Source organism: Arachis stenosperma, chromosome 1 (assembly GCF_014773155.1).
Source record: "Arachis stenosperma cultivar V10309 chromosome 1, arast.V10309.gnm1.PFL2, whole genome shotgun sequence".
In the NCBI taxonomy this organism is placed as follows: Eukaryota; Viridiplantae; Streptophyta; class Magnoliopsida; order Fabales; family Fabaceae; genus Arachis; species Arachis stenosperma.
Window position 1 is genome coordinate 90143984 of NC_080377.1, and position 22016 is coordinate 90165999.

Consider the following 22016-nt stretch of genomic DNA (forward strand, 5'->3'; position numbering starts at 1 on the left):
TTGCGAAACAAAAAGACCCACGTTAACGGCCACGTTAACTACATTAACGTGGTAGTTAACGTGGGCAAAAGTCTCACCTGGCAGCCTGACCATGCCTTCTTCAAACAAGAATAACTTGAGCCACAAAGCTCCAAATGATGTGATTTCAAAAGAATTGGAAAGTAGGATTCCAGAGCTTTGCAAGCATATATTGAACTACATGGTGGACACTAAATTTGAGGGAGAAAACCTACCCCAAAAGTACAAAGTTAAACATGGTATCAACCTGTAGTAAAGCCAACTGACCTCTTCGCCTTCCAAGAAGTGTAACTCGAGCTGTAGAGCTCCAAATGATGCGCTTCTAAAAGCGTTGGAAAGTAGACATCCAGGGCTTTCTAACAATATATAATAGTATGGGGTGGACATTAAGTTTGAGCTCCAGAACCTGGCAATATTAAGCCCCTGATCGCTAGCGTTATTGTGACTCACTTTTTCCAGTAACGCTAGCGACTATGCCAGCGACTATGTCCACTTCAAAGGAGCATAACTTGAGTTACAAAGATCCAATTGAGGTGATTCCAGTTGCGTTAGAAAGCTCACATTCAGAGCTTTCCAAAGATATATAATAGATTATAGTGGACATGAAATTGAAGTACAAAAAAAAAGGCATCTTTTAAGCCCCAAAAACACCAACTGGGTAGCAAGTGCAACGTTAGCCACAATAACTTTAGCATTAACGCCACACTTGTAGCATTAGTGTGGCTAACGGCAGCACTAACGCTGCACCTGGACTTCAACTTGATTCACTTCTCTCTCAAGTCCACTTCAAAGCTCAAGCAAGCAAGCCCACAATTGTCAACCAATCAAGGCCACAAGAAGCATCTAGAATAGGAATTTTCATTTAATTGTAATTTGCTTTTAATTTTGTAATTTAGGAGAACCTATATAAAGGCCTTAGTCTTTACATTCAAAACATTCAGAAACGGAGAATTGAAGGAAGGAGAAGAGAGTAAAGACCAATTCGAACTTCTGTGAATTGGCACACTCCAAGGGGGAATGGGTCTTCGGACCCCTCCCTTCAACCACTCTTCTTCCTTTTCTCTTCTTTTCTTCCTTAGGAGTAGTTTCGTTTTAGTTGTAATTTTCATTTATGAACTCTGAATTTCATTTTCAGTTTTAATCTTCATCTTTACTTTTCTGCACTTTCTTTCTTTCCTATTTTGGGTAGAGCAATGATCAACTAACTCTTTTCATTGGGTTAGAGAGCTCTATTGTGATTTAATGGATCAATTGTAGTTTTTATTCTTCTTATTCTTTCTTTTCTCTTGATTTTACTAGAGAGCTTTCGATCTTCATCCAATTGGGTAATTGTCTCAGAAGAGAAATTGCTCATACTTGGGTTTCCTCTGAACCTTGGAAGAGGAATGAGAAAATCATGCTAGAAATGCTCTCTCACATTGGATTAGGTTGGGGGTTGGATGGATATTGTGACATTTAATCCTACCAATACTTTGATCTATGAATGTGTGTGGTATAATAAGTGACCAAACTTCATCTCTTCCCATGAGTAATTAAATCAAGGAATTAGGAAATTGATCAAGCTTAGAGAGATTGGATTGCCAAGGAATTGGGATCCAATCAATTAAGATTGCCAAGGAGATCAATGAATGCATTGATTGAGGAAGAGATGAGAATGAACTTGATCCAGAGGATTGCAATATCTCTTGATCCCAATGTTCATTTTATTTTTAGTTCTTACATTTACTTTTCTTGCCATTTTACTTTTCTGCACTTTATTGCTTTCTCTACTTTTATGCCATTTACATTTCCTTGTTACTTATCACTCCAATATGATTCGTCTAACTAGGATAATCAATTAACCATTGATTGCTTAATCCGTTAATCTCTGTGGGATTCGACCTCACTCTTTTGTGAGCTATTACGTGACGACAATTCGGTATACTTGCCGAAGGGAGATTCGTTGAGAGACAAATTCCCATGCATCAAGTTTATGGCGCCGTTGCCGAGGATTAATTGTGATTAACAAACTACGGGTTGATTGATTTACTAGATTAGACACTTTTCTTTTGTATTTATTTTCTTTTGTTTCTTTGTTTTTTTTATGCTCTCTAACTGTTTGTGTTAATGCCTTACCAAGAAGCCCCTGTTCGTGACAGCTCTGGCTCTTGGTGACTTAGTTATTAATACAACAGTTTTTTTTACTTAGCTTCTTTTCAAATAAAATTGGCATTTGATCACATTCTAAGTTTGGTGTTGCCCTGCAACAATCTGTTTTCAATCTTTTTGGTTAATTGCATCAATTTCAAGATCAGAGAAAGTGTCACACTAAGCTTGGTGTGCCACTTATTTTTTTATGCAATATATCCCACAACACCCTCTTGGTTATGCAATCATATTGTCTTTGTTTTACTTCTTGTACCCTTATTGTACCCTTCATTTTGCTTGCTTAAGCACATGCATTACTCACATTTTATTGTGTAAGACACTCATGATCCATCATAGACCCCATCACCACTGTTTTACTTGTTGCTTAAGGATAAGCAATCATTCTAAGTTTGGTATGGGAAGGGGAAGAATAGGAGGAAAAGGACAACAACAATGAATATGAACTACAAGGTGGTAAAGTTCCTTTTTCCTCTTACTTATTTCCAGAACTTTAAATTGCATGATTGTTTTCTATTTTCTTTGCATGGATGTGTGATTACTACTTGTGAATAAGCATAATTTGATATTTGATTTGTAACATGCTGCTATGATATCATGATTATTATCTTGAATTTTACTTGCACCCAAAATCTCTAAGAATACAACAAAGAAATCATTCTTTTGAAAGGAAAATGTTAAAGAATTTTATAAATCTTGGGGCAAACAAAAGATTAAGAGAAGTGGAGGTTCTGATTGTATGATTGTGTATTGAGGTTGCATGTTTGTGAAAACTTGCATGGGAGCTCATAGACAGGAAATGAAGTTTAGAGAAGTATTATGGAATTTCTCAAAGATCTATTGATCCAAGAAGCAGTAACAAAAGAAAACAAAAGAAGAAGAAAAACAAAGAACAAGCCCAATACCAAACTTAGAATTGATGTTTGGGGGCTTTGCAAAGCTCTGCACAGAAAGAGAGGGTTACAACACTAGGTGGGCACAGTTATCTATCTTTTAGAGGGAGAATTGGGATGAGGCATCTTGAACAAGATGAGGTCCTCCCCTAGTTGTAGGGTTAGTTCTCCCTTAGCCACATCAATGATAGCATTAGCAGTGGCTAGGAAAGGTCTTCCAAGGATGACAGAGTCATCCTCATCCTCTCCAATGTCCAAGACTATGAAGTTTACAAGGATGTAGTAGTTTTCAACTTTCACCAAGACATCTTCTACTAAGCCATATCGCTTCTTCATTTTCTTGTTTGCCATCTCTAATGAGATGTTTGCAGCCTGTACCTCAGAGATGTCCAGTTTTTCTATTACAGATAGTGGCATGAGGTTGATGCTTGACCCTAGGTCACACAGAGCCTTTTCAAAGGTCATAGTGCTTATGGTGCAAGGAATCAGAAAACGTCCAGGATCTAGAAGCTTCTGAGGTAGCCTCTACTGAACCAAAGCATGTAGTTCTTTGGTGAGCAGTGGAGGTTCTTCCTCCAAAGGCTTTGTACCAAATAACTTGGTATTCCACTTCATAAGAGCTCCTAGGAACCTAGCAACTTCTTGTATCTAGTGTCTTCATCCTAATCAGAGGATGAGTAGTCATCAAAACTTTTGCACTGCAGAAGTGCATGCAAAGGAACCTCTATAGTTTTTATGGTTTCGTTTGGTTCTGAGATAGAGGGTTCTTGAGTGGGACTTAGGTACTCAAAGAGTGTGCTTTGACTGGTATTAAATGCCAGCTTTGTGAGCTCTTTGGGCATTGAACGCCCTTGCTGTGCACCCTTACTGGCATTAAACACCAGTCCCACTATGCTTTTGAGCATTGAACGACCAACAAGAATGTCCTAGCTAGCGTTCAACGCCAGCTTCCCTAGGTGTCACTACAAGAAAATGGAACATTTTTAACAAAAAATTTATATCAAATTTAAAATTGTTACAAAAAAATAGTATTTTGTAATAATAATTTGTGATTGTTACAAAAGAATAATGTTTTGTAACAACATTACAAGTTGTTACAAAACATGATAATATTTTGTAACAACCTATTTTATTTTGTTACAAATTATGTTAGTTTTTGTAATGAGATGGTGTTTTGTTACAAAATATTGTAATATTTTGTAACAAAAAAAAAGTCGTTGCAAAAATTTAAAATATTTTGTAACAAAATATTTTTTGTTTTAAAATCTTCAATTGTTTTGTAAAAAAAAATTAATTTGTCACAAAATTCAACATTGTTTGTAACAAGTTATTTAGTTTGTCACAAAATGTAAGTATATTTTATAATAAAAAATTATTTCTAAATGTTAAACACTTTGAGAGTAAAAAAAATTGTTTATATAATTCTTTTTAGAATAATTTTATTTTGTTTCAAAAATTAAAATATTTTACATATTATTTATATTTATTAATTTTTAAAAATTGTAAATATTAATTTTATATTCTTCAAAAAATTAATATATAATTTTGATTAATAATAAAATTTTTAATGTTAACTAAAAATTAATTTGTGACAGTTTAAACAATTTAATTAAACTATAAATATAAAATCAATAATTAAAAATAAAAAAAAAGAACTAAGATACACAAATGTAATTTAAGTAATTAAGATTCTTGTGTAATTTTTTATAATTGGTTATTTCATATGATTTGAAATTAAAATTTAGTAATGGAAACATTATATAATTTAATCTAAATAATTTTTATTATGAATAAATTATAGTTTATTTTATTAAATTGAGCTCTAAGAGATTAATTTATTTGGAAAGATTAAATTGATTTTTATAAATTCTTTAATTTTAAGTTAATTAATGTTTATGTATAATTTTTATTATAATTAACTGTTTTATATAAATTGAAATTAAAATTTTAATAATAAAAAACCAATAAAAAATTATATCAATAATCTGAATAATTGATATTTTTGAATTTAAAATTATATTTTATAAAATGTGATTGATACATTTATTTTATAACTTAAATTTAAAATAATTATTTAAACTCATTGATATATTGATGAATAAAATTTTATGTATTTTAAAAATAATCTTTATAGTATTAAATTAAAATTTTAAATTATTATTTTATTTTAAATATTTTATAAAATTATTATATTACTTATATATATTTTATCCTAAATTTAAAATTCCTAAGTTAAAACCTAAATTCTAACCGCATATCAGAAAAGAAAGAAGGGGGGAACCGAATCAGAAAATGAGGCGAGCCGCGAGGGAAGAAGGAGGGGGAAGAGGGAGACGGCGCGGTAGGCGTCACTGCCACCAAAGCCGCCGTTGAATCACCATGGGGGAGAAGGAGAGAGAAGCAGAACCGTGAAGAGAGAGATCGATGGAGACATTCACGCAGTTCGTCTTCGTCGCTGCCATGCGTTGCCGCCGCCGCCGCTAGTTTCGCTACCGTTGAGCTTGAAGGAGAAAAGGAGAGCGACGCTGACAGAGAGATTGACGGAAGCCAGTAGTTGCCGTCGGTCGAGCTCACCGTTGCTGGATGTGAATCGGTGTCACATCCTTGTAGCCAGAGCCAGCAGCGCCACTACTACTACAATAGAGATGAAAAACCTAATTTGCTGAACTTATTGTTCACTGGTGGTTAATCACGAGGTATGATTTAAAAACTGTTACGATTGTCTTATATCTATAGCTTTATAATTATGGAAAGTGATATGCAAGTGATTATCCAACAAGAAATTTAAAAAAAAAAAGAAAAAGAACAAAAAATTCAAATGTTATTATTCTACTCAGTGAATAAATGTTTATGTGAGTGAAAATCATTTCCAGAAAAGGATTCCATTTTTACATTTTGATTTTGATTTGATATAAAATTTGGTATTTTTAATGTTGCTTGCGATTTTCAATTTTTCATTGATTCTTAATATGAGAGCTTATGCTTTATATCTTATTATGTGGTGGATGGTTTTGTTAAAAGCTTTAAATTTTGTTTGCTTTAGAATTCATTTTTATTTTCCTAGCACACAACCTGCTCGATGAAATGCTTCAACTAAATATAAAACAACTTGACAACATCAATCATTAAATTAACAAACAGGTTGGCTGTGGAAAACTTGAATGAGTTGTTTTTAAACTAATGTTAGCTTAGTTCAAGTGGTTCTGCATTGGTTAATTGGTATAATTTGGTCAATGTCTAGTTCTAGTATGCCTATAAGTTGAAACTATTTAATTTGGTTAATGTCTAGTTCTATTATGCCTAATTAATTGTTATTATTTAATTAGGAGTTTTGATGGACATTATCTTTACTGCATATTTAATTAAGGCATTCGAATCAAACCCCATGGATAAGGCTTTGTTCATTACGTGGTGCTATTGCTCATGTATTTGGTATATCTGAGAGCTCATGCTTGTGATATTCAATTTTTCATTGATTCTTCATCTGAGAGCTCATGCTTTGTATCTTATTATGTAGTGGATTATTTTTTGGAAGCTTTAAATTGTCTCTGCTTTAAAATTTATTTCGATTTTACTTGTACACAACGTGCTTGGTAAAATATTTCAACTAGAATTATGGTTAATTTGATGCATTTCTAATTAGAAGGATAAGATTTGTTGTCTTTTGCCTGCTAGCACACTGGCTTAGCAACTTGTAACCATTTCTTACCCTTCCGTCTCTTTTCATTTTCTACTTTTAATTTTTAATCAGATCCGCCTGGTGTTTGAAGTGCATGGGACTATTGTTGAGGTTGTTCTTTTAAAAGATAAGAGAACTGGTGGACGACAAGGTATACGTGATTTTTTATCATCAGTTTGTGTAATTTGGTTTCCCAATGGTTGCAAGGATTAATGACTTTCATTTGACATTGCCAGTAATCACATACCATATCTGAATGAAATCACACTAGTTCAAATTTTGATCAACTTTGTAGGAAGTTATTTTGTGAAATATGCAATATTAGATGAAGCTGAGAGAGCCATTAAGGCTTTAAACAATAAGTATACATTTCCTGGGATAAGGACAACATTACCTATGATGGACTTCAACCTTTTCTTTCTGCTATACATCTTATTATTTCAAAGTTAAACATATATTTATTATTGGGCTCATTTATATGTTCTAGGAACCATCTCCTGTTGTTGTCAGATATGCTGATTGGGAACGTGAATGGCTTGGTAACTCTTTCAAATTTTACTTCCTTCAAAACTTATTGAGTTAAATACTGTATTAGTGTGCCTTAACCAGGTTCCACTTCCTAGATGATTAATAGATTATATTTTCCCTATCTAGTTTGGTTCAGTTTAAAGAAGGTTTTGATTGGATACTGTAGTTTAGTTTCTTAAGAAAAAATTAGTGAAAAGAACAAGTGTCACACTGAAATGTGAACTCATAGGCATATATAGCTTCATTTTGTTCTCTCCCTTTTAATTTTATGGTAATTACACAAACCTTGCTTGAATTTTCTTTATTCGTTGCAAACATCCCCTGACACATGGTCTGTTGAGGAAGTTCCTATGTGTTCTCAAAATAGAGAATAGTATCGTATATAACGAAGGTAAAACTCAAGGGAGGTGAGAGTAATTCTATATTTGTGTGTTTGGGCACAAGAGTTTTGAAGCTGCGGCTTAGTCTTGGCATTGTATGTGTCTATACTAAATCTTTGTATGTTTTGTTTTAAGACCCCCTTTTTTCTTTGGCTTCCCTTGAAATTTGAGAGTCAGCCTTGATGCAATGGTAAGGTTGCTGCCTTGTGAGTTAGAGATCATGGGTTCTAGATTTCAAAGCATGAAAAAATGGTCTATATATACACCCATATACAGAAAGGTATTCCTAACTATTAATTTATCATGCAACTAGCTTTGGAGTGATTTATTAAGTAGTAATATAGAGCATGTTGTCATTCTAATGCTAGACAAAATGAGTTACTAGAAGCCATGGGGTTGGGAAAGGACATGGTAAGAATTTTAGAGTTTGTATTCATTGTTGAATAATATGAATATAGTTTTTTGTTTTTCTTGTGCATTTTTAAAGGAAAAACAAATCTTGTTTCTTAAGCTAGTGTTTTCTAGTTGGTGGTCTTTTCTGGTGTGTGGCACTTATTAGAAGTTTCTCCATAAGAAAGGAGCTGAATGAACGTAATAGAGTTTGTAATTTGTAGTTTACATTTTGGAGAGTTATAATTTCTTATTTTTCTTGTCCTATATATCTATCTAGTTCATTAGGGTTCTTCAATGTGTCTTGTTAGTTTGTCCTTGAAAGTTTATATGTTGAAGATTTATAAAACAATCTTGCTTAAATGAAAGTTATTTGAACTATCTATGTTATTATATATTATATAAATGTTGACTTGCTGACTAAATTAGTTAATATATTAATTAATTAAAAAACTAATATAATTTGGCAAATTATGTGTGTAATTTGTAGTTAAAAAAATTATTACAAAATAAATAGTGTTTTGTAACTAAAGAAAAAAAATGTTACAAAATCAAGTTACATTTTGTAACAAAATTTTATGATAGGAAAAAATATATTGTCACAAAAAATATTTTGAGGATCAAAATTTGTTATCACTTTTGTAACGACTTTTGGTTTTTTGTATCAGAAAAATTTGTTACAAAATATCACTTTGAATTGTAACAGTTCCGTTTTTTGTTACAAAAACTTTTTGTAACGGGACATATTGCAACGACCCCTTTTTTTGTTACAAAATCCTTTTGTTTCAAAATTTTGATTTTTTGTAACAATTTTTTTTATACAAATATTGTTTTTTCTTGTAGTGTGCATCGGCGTTGAACGTCCAGTGAGGGGTTCTTCACTGGCGTTCAGCGCCAGAATGGCTACATGTTTGGGCGTTGAACGCCCAGTGATAGGTTCCTCACTGGCGTTCAGTGCCAAAAAGCCTGCCTGGTTGGGCGTTGAACGTCCAGTGAGGGGTTACTCACTGGCGTTCAGCGCCAGAAAGCCTGTGTATTGGGCGTTGAATGCCCATCGAGTGCTCCCTGAATGCCAGCCCTACTGCCAGAATGAGCGTTGAACGCCCAATGAAGGGTTCCTCACTAGCGTTCAGCGTCAGGCTTGCTGCCAGGTTGGGTGTTAAACGTTCAGTGATATGTTCTTCACTGGCATTCAACACTACCCCATTCTCTCAAATTTCGGCCTCAACCTCTATGGTTATGGCCTTGCACTCTTCTCTTGGATTCACCTCAATTTTACTAGGAAGAGTGTTAGAAGGAGTCTTAAGGATCTTCTTGCTCAATTGACCTACTTGTACCTTCAAATTTCTAATGGAGGACCTTATTTCATTTATGAAACTATGAGTGGTCTTAGAGAGGATGGAAACGAGAATAACTAAGTTAGAGAGGCTATGGTTAGAGGTTTCCATATTCCCTTGAGAAGATGGGAATGGTGGTATGTTGTTGAACCTATTCTGGTTCCTTCCTCCTTGATTGTTATTGAAACCTTGCTGAGGTTTCTACTGATCCTTCCATGAGAGGTTAGGATGATTCTTCCATAAAAGATTGTAGGTGTTTCCACAGGGTTCTCCCATGTAATTCACCTCCTCCATGGTGGGTTGATTAGGATCATAAGCTTCTATTTTAGAAGAAGGTTCTGGATTACTGCCAACTGCAGTTTGCATTCCAGTCAGATGTTGGGAGATCATATTAACTTGCTGAGTCATGATCTTATTTTGAGCCAATATGGCATTCAGAGTATCAACTTCAAGAACTCCTTTCTTCTGAGAAGTCCTTTAGTTTACAGGATTTCTTTCAGAATTGTACATGAATTGGTTGTTAGCAACCATCTCAATGAGTTCTCTAGCTTTTGTAGATGTTTTCTTCAAGTGGAGTGATCCACCTGCAGAGCTGTCCAATGAAATTTTGGGCATCACAGACAAGCCATCATAGAAGACGCCTATGATGGACCATTCTGAGAGCATGTCAAGAGGACATCTCCTGACCAGTTGCTTGTATCTTTCCCAAGCTTCGTAGAGGGATTCACCTTCTCTTTTCTGAAGGTTTAAATTTTCACTCTATTTTTGCTCATCCCTTGAGGGGGAAACAATTTAACTAGAGAATCATTAACCAGCTTTTTCCAAGAGTCTAGACTCTCTCTAGGTTGGGCATCCAACCAAAACTTAGCTCTGTCTTTTACAGCAAAGGTAAAGAGTATAAGCTTGTAGACTTCAGGATCAAATCCATTAGTCTTTACAGTATCACATATTTGTAAGAACTCAGCTAAAAACTGATGTGGATCTTCCATTGGAAGTCCATGGAACTTACAGTTCTATTGCAGAAGAGAGACTAACTGAGGCTTAAGCTCAAAATTGTTAGCTCCAACGGCATGTTCAGGGATACTTATGCAATAAAAGTCAGAGGTAGGCATGGTGAAGTCACCAAGGTCCTTTCTTGGCTCCTCTTGAGGTTCGGCCATGTCTCCTAGTTCTTGTTCAGAACTTTCTGAAAGGTCTCTTCCGGAGTGTTGTGCTTTAGCATATTGTAAACGCCTCCTTAGAATCTTCTCAGGTTCAGGATCAAGAGTCAATAGGGGTTCTTTATCCCTATTCTTGGTCATAAACAAGAAAAGAAGAAAAGAAAGAAAAGAAGTTTTTTGTGCTACTTGGACCAAAGAGCTTTCAGTTAGGTGTGAAGAAAGAAGAAGAAGAAGAAGTGAGAAATAAAACTAAAGATGGAGGATGAGAGAGAAGTAGAGTTTGAATAAATAGAAGTGAAAAGAAGAAGTATAAATAAAACAGATGAATAACAATTAAAATATTAAGTTAATAATATTCAAAAATTAATTTTATTTTATTAAATAATTTTCAAAAATTAAGTTAATAATTTAAAAAATAATTGAAAATTAGTAAGTGTATTTTCAAAAAAGAGAAGAGAGAAATAGGAGGGAATTTTTGAAAATTAAGAGGAGATGAGAGTTAGTTAGGAAGTTTGGAAAAAAAGAGGAGAGAGAAGAGAAGTAATTAATTAAGAAAAGATTTGAATTTCAAATAAGATAAGAGATAAGATAAGAAAAGATTTAAATTTAAAATTAAAAAGGTAAGAAAAGATAAGATAAGAAATTAAAAAGATTTGAAAAAGATTTGATTTTAAAAGTTGAGGTTAGAAAAGATAAGATAGGTAATTAAAAACATTTGAAAAAGATTTTAAAAGGATAAGATTTTGAAAAAGATAAGAAGAAGATAAGATTTTTAGTTTTGAAAAGATTTGATTTTTGAAAACTTGAAGACTAAAATATGATAAGATAAAAATTTAAAATTGAAATCTGAATTTTTATTTTAAAAATTTCGAAAATTAAGTGAAAGATAAGATAGAAAAGATATTTTTCATTTTTGAATTTAATGATGAAACAGAAAAATACAGAAAAGACACAAAACTTAAAATTTTTAGATATAATACTCCTTATTTTTGAAAATTTTGGAGGGAAACACAAAGGAATACCAAACTTAAAAATTTTAAGATCAAACATAAAGAAAACTCAAGAACGCTTTGAAGACTAACAAGAACACAAAGAACAAGACTCAAGAAATTTAAAGAACACAATAACACATAAAGAACACCAAACATAAAATTTTTAGAAAACTAAACACAAATTTCAAAAAATATAAAGAAAAACAAAAGAAGACACCAAACTTAAAGATTAGACACAAGATTAAACAAAGAAAAACTCTTTTTGAAAAGTGTTTGAAAGAAAGATAGCCAAAAATCGAAAATTGCAATAAGAACAAAAACAAAGACTCAAACACCGAACTAAAAAATTGAAACAAAACTCAAACAAAAAGACACAAATTTTTAAGATTTTAGAAAAAGGACTCAAGATTTTCGAAAATTGACTTTCAAGAACATAAACAAAGACTCAAACAGAAAGCTAAGGATGCTTGAAAATAAACTGTATGAAAATGGTTTTTGAAGAAGTTTTAAAATTTTTGTAATTGAAAAACAAAAAACATGTAAGATTCGAACCAAGAACAAAGATTAAACAAAGAAAAATAAAAATATTTTTGAAAAACTTTTTTTTATTTTTTCGAAAATTTGAAGAAGAAGAAAATAAAAATAAAAGACTCAAATAAAATAAAATAAAATATATTACATGATCTAGGGAGCAAGACAATCCGTCAGTTTGTCCAAACTCAACAATCCCTAACAACGGCCACAAAAACTTGGTGCACGAATCCCCACACCTTCGTACACATGTACCAGCAAGTGCACTAGGTCGTCCCACAAGAATTGTGGTTTGAAGCAAGTTATGGTTATCTTGTAGGTCTTATTAAAGCGAATCAAGAGTTGTTGGATTACAGAGTTTAGGATTATTGAAATTAGTAATAGGAATATAGTTGAGGATTGGAGTTGCTTTGTCTTTCTGAATTAACTCTGGTAGTACTGTTTCCTTTGCTTATGAGTAATTTCTTCAATGGCAGGCTGTATGTGATCAACGCCTTTTTTAAGAGGTTGTCAATAGCCCTCCGGATCTGAGGGTGAAGCTCGTACAGTCCATTATCCCTAATGATCCTACTCAAAACGCCATAGACAAGGTCGAATCTTCCGGATCAGAGAATGTTGCACCTGGGGTTCTAGCCTCTACCACAGAGACCCTAATCTTTCCAAAATTAGCTAAATGGGTGTCCAAGAGATGTATGATTCAAGATGGCGGTTAGTGCTTTCCACTGAAGTATTCACATGAACCCAAGTAGACGCGGGTGTTTGTCAGGCACGTTCGACTTAGTGTGATGAACAGAGCTGATTGTCACTGATCATCCTATTCACCATGTTAAAGTACGAATATACATCTTAGAATTAATCCAATACAGATCGAAGAAGAAACAGTAATACTTTTATTAATTCAAATGACTCAACAAGGCTCCTCCCCTCAACCTAGGAGGTTTAGAAACTCATACTAATGTGAAAATACAATGTAAAAGATGTCTATGGCCTATGAAATCTTCGAATGATTATGTAAAATAACTTTAAATACTAAACATATCACTAACAAGGGTAAAACAGTCTACTTAGTGCTAAAATCCACTTTTGGGGCCCACTTGGTAAGTGTTTGGGCTGAACTTTGATGAGATCCACATGCTATGAGGCTCTTTGGGCATTGAACACTGGCTAGGGATTCCTCTCTGGGCGTTTGGACACCGGTCTCTGCTCTTTGGGTGCTGGACGCCTGGAAAGGGGCAGGAAGCTGGCGTTGGACGCCAGTTTTGAGCCTTCTAACTTGAAGCAAAGATGGACTATTATACATTGCTGGAAAGCTTTGGAAGTCAGCTTTCCATAGCCTTTGAGAACGCTCTATTTGAACCTCTATAGCTTCAGAAAATCTCTTCCGAGTGCAAGGATGTTTGATCCGGACAGCATCTGCAGTGCTTTCTCTGTCTCTGAATTAGACTTTTGTTCCAGCTCCTTGATTTCAGCCAGAAATTATCTGAAATTGTACAAAAACACAAAAACTCATAGTAGAATCCAAAAATCTGAATTTAACACTAAAACCTATAAAAACTTAATAAAAACTAAACAAAACATACTAAAAACTATATGAAAATGATGCCAAAAAGCGTATAAAATGTACGCTCATCACCTCCCGCAAGCTGTCGAAACCCATGATGGAAACAGAAAACCAACACTCCCGATCTCCCAAAAGGCATCCTTTCGGTGGAACCAGATACGACAATGCAAAGATCATGCAAGAACTCAGGCACAGGGTGTAGAATCTCAAGCGCAAACTGGTGGCACGAGACCTGACCTGGCTGTAGCAGGGACACCTGACCGAGTCTGTCCCGCACCCGCTCTCCACTCAAGAGGTTAGAAGGTTGCGAAAGAAATCAGGAAGGTGATGACAGGCGGGCCGAAACCAATGCTCAAACTCGCTCCCGCAAGCCCGAAAGGACTGAGGGCCACAAAGAAACCCAGGAAAATAGAGGAAGGAAAAAATGGGACCCCATCATTATAGGGGCAACCCCTTTCCACCCCTCCATCCTCAAGTTCCGCCTACCCAAGCACCTCGACAAATCGACGGACATGAAGTACAACGGGATCAAGGACCTGCAAGAACTTCTGACGGCTTTTAAAGCCAGGATGAACCTTGAAGGGGCCGGCGATGCAGTAAGGTGTCGTGACGCGCTTCCACAAGAGTCCATTATGGCCTTTGCAGATATATCACACAACTTCTTAACCCAGTTCACCACACACATTGCCAAAGCAAAACGGCCAATTAACCTGCTAGGGATTACCCAGAAAATCGAAGAACCGACCAGGAAGTTCCTAGATAGGTTTAATGAGTGTGCTTGGAAATAGACGGCTTGATGGACTCAGTGGTCAATTTGTGTTTAATGAACGACCTACTAAATGAAGACTTCAGGAAGCACCTTACCACTAAACCCATCTGGATGATGAAGCAAATTCAGAATGTATCCAAAGAATACATCAATGACGAGGAGGGTAGCTAGGTAGTGGCGGCCAATAAACGTCAACCAGCTAACCCTCTCCTCTTCGTCAACCCGTCTACTCGGAAAAACAAAGAGTGACTGATGAACAAATTTTTGTGTGGTTTAGATTTTCACAAATGAATCTTGTTGAAAGTATAGTTCTAAACCAACAAACAATCTTCTCGTACAAAAAATTTGTTGTCACAAGAAACAAACCCCTATAAAAATAACCAAAGTATTTAAACCTCGGGTCGTCTATTATAGGAATTGTAGGGAAATGTTCTTGTTATTGGTTATGAAATGTATATTTTGGGGTTTTGATAAGAGACATGAAAGGTAAATGACAAGGGAAATAAACTAACAACTAAGAAAGCTCTTGGAAAGGAATAAGAATTAGAAGTCCTATCCTCATCATCATCATCAATTATGAACAAGAATTATCCATTGCTCCACTTAGTTAACCTCTAACTATGAAGGAAAGTCAAGTGGAAATAATCAACTTGAGTCCACAAGTCCTAGTCAAATCATGGTGAAATAATAGAGTTAGTGGCATTTAAGTCAACTAGCAACTTCCAATTATCAATCAACAAAAGAGTTTGATAACTCAAGAGTCTCCAATTACTCAACCCAAGCCAAGAGGAGAAAAATCTACTCTAGCATCCTTCCAAGTAATTTATCAAACACTTGGAAGGCATAAAAGGAAAGTAAAATCAAATTGCAAGAAAAGTAGATCTACACTACCAATTGCAAGGAATTAACAACAATTAAGCAAATCAACAATAAAGGAACTCAAAACATGAATTGCATTAAAAGAAAAATAGAAGAAACAAGAATGATAAACCACTATTCTATGGTTTATCTTGTACTAATTTGAGTGGTTTTTATCAACTCTTTACTCAGTTATTCATATAAATTGCATGGTTTTACATTTTTCTTTCTAATTTTGTTCTATAATTGGAAACTTGCTTCCCAAGCCTTAAAATTACCAAAAATTAATTCCCCGTTATATCATTTGATGCCGTGATATGTGTGTTAAGTGATTTCAGAGATTACAGGGCAGAAATGGTTCAGAGGATGGAAAGGAAGCATGCGAAAGTGGAAGGAATACAAGAAACTGAAGAAATTGCTAAGCTGTCCAGCCTGACCTTTTCGCACTCAAATGGTCATAACTTGAGCTATAGAGGTCCGAGTGAGGCGGTTCTAGTTGCGTTGGAAAGCTAACATCTGGGACTTCGAAATGATACATAATTTGGCATAGTTTCTCTAAGATTAAGTGATGCACACGCCTGGATCTGCGCGAAACCAGCGACATGCACCTGTTTGAATTCGACCCCAGCGATTTCTGGGATGTTTCTAACCCAGTTTTGGGCCCAGAAAATACATATTAGAGGCTATAAAGTGGAGGAATGCATCCATTCAAAATACAACATTCATTATTCATAAATTTAGTTTTAGATGTAGTTTTTCTAGAGAGAGAGGCTCTCTCCCCTCTCTTAGGATTTAAGATTAGGATTTTTTTGTCTTTTCAAATTCCAGGTTCAATGTTCCTTTAATTTAGTTTCTCTTCAATTTTCATTTATTCTATTACTTTGATTTATGAATTCTCATGTTAGATTTGATTTTATATTTAATATAATTTGAGGTATTTCAGATTTATGATTGCTTTCTTTTATTTATGATATAAATAATTTGGATTTTTCTCCTCCCCTTGCTTTGGTTGAGTAATTGCTGACACTTGAGTTATCAAACTCAGCATTGATTGAAAATTGGAATTTGCTTATTGATTTGGATTCCTCTAACGCTAGTCTTTTCATATGAGTTGACTAGGATTTGAGGAATCAAACTAATTAGTCCACTTGACTTTCCTTTATTTAGTAAGGGTTAACTAAGTGGGAGCAATAAACAATTCTCATCACACCTGATAAGGATAACTGGGATGAGATTTCCAGTTCTCATACCTTGCCAAGAGCTTTTTCTAATTATTAATTTATTTTTCTTGCCATTTAAATTACTTGTTCCGTATTTCAAAAACCCAACGATACTTTTCTATAACCAATAATAAATCATACTTTCCTGCAATTCCTTGAGAGACGACCCGAGGTTTAAATATTTTGGTTATAAATTTTATTGGGTTTGCTTTAGTCCCTGATGCATGCGCACCATTTTCAAATTCTGACCACTCACGTGTACGCGTCAATGACGCGCACGGGTCACATGTTATTTTGGCACACACCCTAAGACAAACAGAGAGTTGTGCGCGCGCAAGGATGCCTTCGCGCGAGTAGCACAAACACAATCACGCATACGCATGACCGATGCCCACGTGTCACCTTCCAATATTTGCGACCCACGCGTACGCGTGGAGTACGCGTGCGCGTCATTAGCGCAACACCACCAGATCCCTGCGCCGCCACTTTTCTTATATTTTCTTTTCTAATCCTTATTTCTTTCTTCTTTCTTTCTCTTCTTTCTTCTTTATTATCCATTCTTTTTCTCCTTCTTCTTCCTTTACTTTTTCTTCTTCTTCTTCTTCTCCCTTCTATCATATCTTCTTCACCTCACATTCTCCATTATCTCTCTTTGTCCCCTTTTTCTCAAGGTTTTTTCTTTCTATTTCTTTCTTCTCTTCTTATTATTTATTTATTTTTACATTATTTTACTTGGTGTTAGAAATCTAATTGGGTGATTGTTTTCTTCTATAATTCCTTGTGGATTATTAAGGAGTTTTCTGACAATTATCACTAATTATTTTTGGATTGTTTGCATGTTCAAATTTAATACTTTCCTTAACATATTTTACATGCATACCAAGTATTTTGTGAAAAGCCCGTATAGCATTATGAATTCTTAATTATTTTATCCTTTCACTCTAATGCCTGTTTTTCACAAAACCCTTCCAAAATTTTATTAATTAAATATAGTTGTGAATACAAACAATATTGTTAGTTTGTTACGAGTGATAATACATTTTGGTTTTTAATGCTTGATCTACGCTACTCATGCCTTTTCCAGCATGCCAATAAACATCTTGCATTTAATTGCCTCAATATATCATGCTATATTTCCATTGATGTCCTAATTACATGGAGTCGCGACCATGTGTTAACGACATTCTTCTTTACCTTGGCATGATTATCACTCGTACTGCCCTCTTCTCTTCTCTATCCCTTTGAATTCATGTCCCTTTCTCTTCCTCCTTTTCAGGATGACCACCAGGAAGGGTACAGAGAGAGCCTCTAACAAGTCACCGACGAGGAGAGAAATAAAAAGCACAAGCACTTTCAACAAATCTGCTGCTCCTTCAGATACTTCAGAGGTTGGACCGGCTTGACCGACAGGCAAAGCAAATGGAGCGCCGTAACAAGCGCCAATTTACATACCTCAAGGAGCTGCTTGTTGGTAACCACCCACCTGAGGAAGACCAAAGGACACTCCGGACTCCACCTTACCTACCAGCCCCCCTTTGTTCCTGACTGATGGCACCGAGGACGGTGCCAAGCTTTAAGTGTGGGGAGGTTGGTCAGTACCTGACTTCCGAAGGTAACTTTTCTCTCTTAACACCAACATTTTTAGTTTTTCTTTTGTTATTTAGGATAGATTGCATGTTAATAATTGCTTGCATGTATGTTTTGCTTAGATAAAGTAATGAGTTTCTTTTCAAGACCCTTTTTATAGTATTTTATTAATTTAAATTAAAAAAAAATTTTTTAAACTTGTTGGAAGTTGTATTTGGAACATGGGTTATAGCTAAGAACACACAACCTGTAAGATTTGAGCTTAATTACATGGTTACATTATTTAACCATAAAAATTTTATTCTTGTGTGTTTTCTTCTCTATGATTGTAATCTATATTTTGTTCCATCCTATATGTCCAATGTTTAGTGTATTTAAATGCATATATATGATTGAGGCCATCAATTGTTATTAGCTCACTTATCCCAAATAGCCTACCCTTTCAGTCACCTTTGTTAGCCACCTTGAGCCTTTTAATCCCCGTTTGTTCTATATTTTACCACATTACTAGCCTTAAGTGGAAAAACAATTAATTACCCCAATTGAATCTTTGGTTAGCTTAAAATAGAGATTGTGTGTCAATTAAGTTTAGGGAACTATGGAAACTTGGGTGGATGAAAGTGTACAGTGTTTCATTGGCAAAATATTGGGAATTTGGGTACCTACTTATGTGAGACCAGAAAAATTAAAAATCCATGTGCATTGATATGTTATGTTTACTTTTATATTTTTAAAGAAAAAAAAGAAATATATATATATATATATATATATATATATATATATATCCTCACCTTTACCTTAGCCCCATTACAACCTTGAAAAGACCTCATGATATTTGTATTGGTACATTAAATATTGTTGATTGGTTAGGTGAAGAACAAAGTTTAGAAAGCATGACTAAGGGAGACTAGAGTGAATTACCCTATACATTTGAGTGATTAGAGTGTACATACACCATCAGTGAGGGTTCAATGCTTGATTCTATGTTCCCTGCTTTTATGAGCTATCTTCTAACAAGTTTACTTGTCTTATACTATATGATTAGAATTGGTGGAATTTGAATTTTTTTCCATCTTAAAGAACTTATTTACTTTTAACCAAGTAGACAGAATCATCATAGCGTATAGTTGCATTCATAGGTTGCATCTCATGAGCTTTACTTTCCCCATTCATTCTTTATAGCTTATCTTGAGCTTAGCATGAAGACATGCTAATGTTTAAGTGTGGGGAGATTGATAAACCACTATTCTATGGTTTATCTTGTGCTAATTTGAGTGGTTTTTATCAACTCTTTACTCACTTATTCATATAAATTGCATGGTTTTACATTTTCCTTCCTAATTTTGTTCTATAATTAAAAACTTGCTTTCCAAGCCTTTAAATTACCAAAAAATAATTCCTTTTTATACCATTCGATGCCGTAATATGTGTGTTAAGTGATTTCAGAGATTACAGGGCAGGAATGGCTCAGAGGATGGAAAGGAAGCATGCGAAAGTGGAAGGAATACAAGAAACTGAAGAAATTGCTAAGCTGTCCATCCTGACCTCTTCGCACTCAAATGGTCATAACTTGAGCTACAGATGTCTGAATGAGGCGCTTCTAGTTGCGGTGGAAAGCTAACATCCGAGGCTTTGAAATGATATATAGTTTGCCATAGTTTCCCTGAGGATAAGTGAAGCACACGCGTGAATCTGTGCGAAACCAGCGACGTGCACGTGTTTGAATTCGGACCCAGCGATTTCTGGGCTGTTTCTGACCCAGTTTTCGCCCCAGAAAACACAGATTAGAGGCTATAAAGTGGGAAAATGCATCCATTCAAAATGCAACATTCATTATTCACAATTTTAGTTTTTGATGTAGTTTTTCTAGTGAGAGAGGCTTTCTCCTCTCTCTTAGGATTTAGGATTAGGATTTCTTCGTCTTTTCAAATTCCAGGTTCAATGTTCCTTTAATTTAGTTTTTCTTCTATTTTCATTTATTCTATTACTTTGATTTATGAATTCACATGTTAGATTTGATTTTATATTTAATATAATTTGAGGTATTTCAGAATTATGATTGCTTTCTTTTATTTATGATATAAATAATTTGGATTTTTCTCCTCCCCTTGCTTTGGTTGAGTAATTGGTGACACTTGAGTTATCAAACTCAGCTGTTGATTGAAATTTAGAATTTGCTGATTGATTTGGATTCCTCTAACGTTAGTCTTTCCATAGGAGTTGACTAGGATTTGAGGAATCAAGCTGATTAGTCCACTTGACTTTCCTTTATTTAGTAAGGGTTAACTAAGTTGGAGTAATAAACAATTCTTATCACACCTAATAAGGATAACTGGGTTGGGATTTCCAGTTCTCATACCTTACCAAGATCTTTTCTAATTATTAATTTATTTTTCTTGCCATTTAAATTACTTGTTCCTTATTTCAAAAACCCAACGATACTTTTCCATAATCAATAATAAATCATACTTCCCTGTAATTCTTTGAGAGATGACCCGAGGTTTAAATACTTTGGTTATAAATTTTATTGGGTTTGCTTTAGTGACAACCAAAACTTTTGTACGAAAGGATTCTCTGTTGCTTTAGAAGCTGTTCTGAGGGTTACCTGAAACTGTAGGTCGATCTCGGTCAAAATCTTCTGTGTTGGTCGGAGCTGTTGTGTCCAACCTGTTTAGAGCTGGTGGCCGGAGCTGTCGTGTCCGACCTGCTGGGCTTGGCGGTGCTGCTGATCCTTCGTCCCCGGAGGGTGGGGGGTACCTGCAAGTGACTCCGATGCTTATGTTAGCAAGGGTATTAAGCAGGTATTGAGTAGAATCAGAGTATGAGTTATACCTGGGTGCTCTAGTGTATTTATAATGGTGAGGAGTGACCTCTCTGGAGATAAGATAGTTATCTTATCTTATCTTGTCTTATCTTTGAGTAAAGTCATCTTATCTTTAGGGGAACCACCTTTGTCTTTCTGGGCTTTGGTTGCCTTTACATTGGGCTGTGTTCCTTCATTTTGGGCTTGCTTTGGGCTCCTTTGGCGATTTGGCCGAGCTCTTTGAGAAGAGGTCGGGCATTGGCCGAGCTCTTTGAGAAGAGGTCGGATAGTTTGACCTGAAGAGGTCGGTCGGCTTGTCGCTAAACATCCCGGGTCAGACAGCTTGACCCAGGGTATAAACAGTGCCCCTGCTTGAGTTCGATCTTTCCATGAGATCGTGCTTTTCAGAGCTTCGATCTCTTTGGAAGTAGTGCTCAAGCATCTGTCTTGCTTGTTTCTTCATTGCTTTGCAATCTTGCAGATTTTCTAGAGGTTTGGAACTTCACAGTCCAACCTCTTTTTAGTGGTAGCCTGGGTTTTCTACCCTTGCCTTCTGGATCGCGCTTTGCTTTAAGTTTGTGTTGACAACCCTCTCCTTTGGCGAAGTTGTCCTTGCGGCTTGATATCCATACTTTTAGTGATTTGACCAATGACTTTTTAGTGTTCTTTATGTAGAACCTTTTTTTAGTCTTGGATGATGTTCGTAGCCCTGTTTGAGATTGTGCCTTCTTTGAGTGGAATTGTATCCTTTTTGGCTAAGCGCATTTGAGCCTTAAGTTGGTTCCCAACCTTTTGGCTTGTTCTTTTTTGAAGTCGTACTTGCGCCTCTTCTTTAGCTGACGTCGACCTGTATGACTTTGCCCTTGCTTGAGTTCGGACGTTTCCATGAGATCGTTCTTTTAGAGTTTCGATCTCTTCAGGGAAGTCGTGCTCAAGCATCCTGACTTTGGTCGATCTTTGAGTAGTTTCTCCTTGTGCGAGTCTGGCATTGCCCCATTTTACTTTGTTAAGGGGACTTTTCAGCCTTCTTCCGACTTGTTTGTCTTCGCTGTTCGGGCTTTTTAGTCATAATCCAACAACTTTTTAGGTAGTGTTCCGATGGGGAACTTTTTTATAGTTTGTTTGGATGACTTTTTACCTCTGTCTTTGAGGCTATGCTTTTCGC

General features: G+C 35.2%; 1 long non-coding RNA gene across 1 annotated transcript; it reads left to right on the plus strand.

Annotated features, from left to right (window-relative positions):
• The first annotated feature begins 5320 nt into the window (after positions 1 to 5320).
• Positions 5321 to 20085, plus strand: LOC130964801 (uncharacterized). Its single transcript, XR_009080878.1, has 4 exons — positions 5321 to 5752; positions 6808 to 6886; positions 7223 to 7274; positions 17738 to 20085. It is a non-coding gene; the product is annotated as an uncharacterized LOC130964801 (long non-coding RNA).
• The last annotated feature ends 1931 nt before the right edge of the window (positions 20086 to 22016 follow it).